Source organism: Mustela nivalis, assembly GCF_964662115.1.
Source record: "Mustela nivalis genome assembly, contig: HAP1_SCAFFOLD_428, whole genome shotgun sequence".
Taxonomy (NCBI): domain Eukaryota; kingdom Metazoa; phylum Chordata; class Mammalia; order Carnivora; family Mustelidae; genus Mustela; species Mustela nivalis.
In genome coordinates, this window is record NW_028136226.1 from 552,907 (window position 1) to 556,584 (window position 3,678).

A 3,678-nucleotide genomic window follows, 5' to 3' on the forward strand; every position below is an offset into this window, starting at 1 on the left:
TTATCAAGGCTGGTTCTGTGAACAAACCTAGTTATGCTAAAGTGTGTTTTGTTCTCCAAAAATTAAATTCATGATTATCACACAATTATAAAATACTTGTGTCAAGAATTTTTATTCAAAAATTAATAAGAGAAGCAGATATTAAAACTAGTTCACATGGTTATTTGGGATATAAGCAGAGTTGTGCAGCAGAAGTGCTCTGGGCCCATAATTTGGGTTATAGAATTTATGTTTTCTAATGAAAAATCACTAACTTGCATTATTGTTAACAAGAATCCTGTGCATTACCATCAGTTTTCTCCATTATAACCTCTTGCTCTACAGTTTGTAAATAACTTTGTCAATAGCAAGCTAATAAACGGGGTGACTCCAATGGATTGAGATAATCTCCAGAGTTTCTGCTACATAATGAACAGGACTCCATTGAAAGGACACCTAAGAGTTTATTTTGCCCAAAAATTTGATCACTTTTTTCACTGTCCTTACCTATTTTCCAAACCTAGTTCTTTTCAGTCTACAGACAACCCTGTATCTGACTGACTTGTTAATTCTGGGAATGTCTTGCAGATTAATTTGCTTGCCCGAGGTGGTTCCTCTAATTGATGTCTAAGAACCCTAATTAGTTAAGAAAACTTTTTTTTAACATTTTCATTGCTATTTATTATTATTATTATTATTATTGCTAATATCTCTATTATAAATAATTCACAAGGGCATCTTTCTGACAAAAGACAAAGAGCTGGCTACTAGTAGAAAAAGTACATTTGACTCTGTCAGTGAAAGTGGTAAAGGGATTTGAGAAAATAAGGCAAAGCAGTGGAATTATGTGTTAAAACTTTAAATATTATAGACACATTTACTTAATTTCTAATACTGCTTATAATTAAAAAAGATGTTTTCCATGAACCACGCATTACAGCAAATATATTGTTTATACAGATTAAATTTTCATCAAAAGGGACGCCTGGGTGGCTCAGTTGGTTAAGCAGCTGCCTTTGGCTCAGGTCATGATCCCAGCATCCTGGGATCGAGTCCCGCATCTGGCTCCTTGCTCGGCCGGAGCCTGCTTCTCCCTCTACCTCTGCCTGCCATTCTGTCTGCCTGTGCTTGCTCTCTCGCCCACTCTCTCTGATAAAGAAATAAAATCTTAAAATAAATAAATAAATTTTCATCAAAAAATTATAAGTGTATTTTTTTGTAGGATCATGATAAGCATTTTGCAGATGAGAAAAGTGAAATTTAGAAAAGTATGTCTCTTCAAATCCCTCATACAATATCTGGCCTAGATAGAAGGATATACTATCACAATTGAGGAAGATAATTGAGATTACTTAAAATGATAAACTTTACTGTATAGGGTTTTTTACAAGTTTGCCACAGATTCACATTTTTTAAAATATATATCTATTTGTGTAAAGAGAATGCACTGAGAAGTAAAAAGATAGTGATATATCAGTGCTACCAACTAATGGCTATAATATCATCACCTTATTTATGAACAATGAAACAGTGTGTAATATTTAAATAAATTTAAATAAATTCCTATTTATTTTATATATTTATAAATTTAAATGAATTCCTATTTATTTATTATTAAAGAAATTCCTCTAACAAACAGTATGTTTTGAAGGTTGCTAGCAGGAAAGTGTTGTACGACATGGAAGTAATCAGAAAATGTGATCTAAAATTCTGCTTTCAAGGGCGCCTGGGTGGCTCAGTGGGTTAAAATTCTGCTTTCAAGAAGCTATAACAGTAAGTACTGAGCATTAGCTATTATATGCTATGGATGAATAACTGAAATCTACATTTGAAACTATTGGTACACTATATGTTACCTAATTGAATTTTAAAAAGTTAATAAAAAAAACCACTATTTTATAAAACAATATTCCCAACAGGCTCTTTTGCTTTAAAATACTCACTTTGTTTCCTCTCCGAGAGAACACCAAATGGCGGATGACGCCGGTGCTGCGGGAGGGCCCGGAGGGCCCGGTGGCCCTGGAATGGGAGGCCGCGGCGGTTTCCGCGGTGGCTTCGTTTCCGCGGTGGCTTCGGCAGCGGCATCCGGGGCCGGGGCGGGCCGGGGCCGTGGTCGGGGCCGGGGCTGAGGCCGCGGAGCTCGCGGGGGCAAGGCCGCGGACAAGGAGTGGATCCCCGTCACCAAGCTGGGCCGCCTGGTCAAAGACATGAAGATCAAGTCCCTGGAGGAGATCTATCTCTTCTCCCTGCCCATCAAGGAGTCTGAGATCATCGACTTCTTCCTGGGAGCCTCCCTCAAGGACGAGGTTTTGAAGATCATGCCTGTGCAGAAGCAGACGCGCGCGGGCCAGCGGACCAGGTTCAAGGCATTTGTCGCCATCGGAGATTACAATGGACACGTCGGTTTGGATGTCAAGTGTTCCAAGGAGGTAGCCACTGCCATCCGCGGAGCCATCATTCTGGCGAAGCTTTCCATTGTCCCTGTGCGGCGAGGCTACTGGGGGAACAAGATCGGCAAGCCCCACACTGTCCCGTGCAAGGTGACTGGCCGCTGTGGCTCTGTGCTGGTGCGTCTCATCCCCGCCCCCAGAGGCACTGGCATTGTCTCGGCCCCTGTGCCCAAGAAACTGCTGATGATGGCTGGTATTGACGACTGCTACACCTCGGCCAGGGGCTGCACTGCCACCCTAGGGAACTTTGCCAAGGCTACTTTCGATGCCATCTCCAAGACCTACAGCTATCTCACCCCTGATCTCTGGAAGGAGACTGTGTTCACCAAGTCTCCCTATCAGGAGTTCACGGACCATCTTGTGAAGACCCACACCAGAGTCTCTGTTCAGAGGACCCAGGCTCCAGCTGTGGCTACTACATAGTTTTATACAAGAAAAATAAACTGAACTAAAGCTTGAAAAAAAAATACTCACTTTGTAATGAGAGTCATTACTTTTGTCTAGCCAAATCTTATAGCACTGTTTATCCCTTCCCTGCTTTATCCCTTCCCAGTATCAATAAAGGCTCACTTGGGTTACCTAGAAGCCATGAGAAAGCTTGTAATAGATCTGGCTGGTTTTCACCAGCAATTTGACCACCATGTGCACAGGGAAGTCTATTGATAAAGGCTTTATTGCAATAAGTTGCAAATACATGGATGATTTTGAATTCTCTTTCTTGAGGTCTTGTTTCATGATAATAAATTTAGGGTGGCTTATTGGAATGGATGTTATTAACATATCTTCATAGTTATAAGCACATGGAATTGTAAAATAGATGAATGAATGTGGCATTACTGACAACTGTCCTCATTTTGAAATCAAATTACAGTGTACTAAGATGAGGAAGCAAAGCAGATTTGGGATTATGAGTGAAATAATTTTAAAAAGTATTAGGGGTATGATCGGACTATTGGGTAATTCAGTAGAAAAATGTCTACTGATTGAGATTCTGTGTTCCCTGATTTCAGAGAGAAGTTAAGATAAATAAGTAACACGAGGAGACTAGGAAGCCAAACATAAGTGATAATTTTGTGCCAGGGTGTGTATACATCTGTTTATCTTCTTGCTTTACCACTAAGGTTGCTCCTAGAGCAGAGTTTAAATATGTGTTGGAGCTAATCTCTGTGGATTACACAAGAAACCACATCCTACAGCTCTCCCTGAAACACCCCTTATGATTTCAATGTAATTTGGTTTTTGCATTTTT

The 3,678-nt window shown here is 40.2% G+C and overlaps 1 pseudogene across 1 annotated transcript; it reads left to right on the top strand.

The window, feature by feature from the left end:
* Positions 1-1,949: 1,949 nt before the first annotated feature.
* On the top strand, positions 1,950-2,896 carry LOC309857144 (small ribosomal subunit protein uS5 pseudogene; annotated as a pseudogene). The gene has a single exon. The product of its transcript is annotated as a small ribosomal subunit protein uS5 pseudogene (transcript).
* The last annotated feature ends 782 nt before the right edge of the window (positions 2,897-3,678 follow it).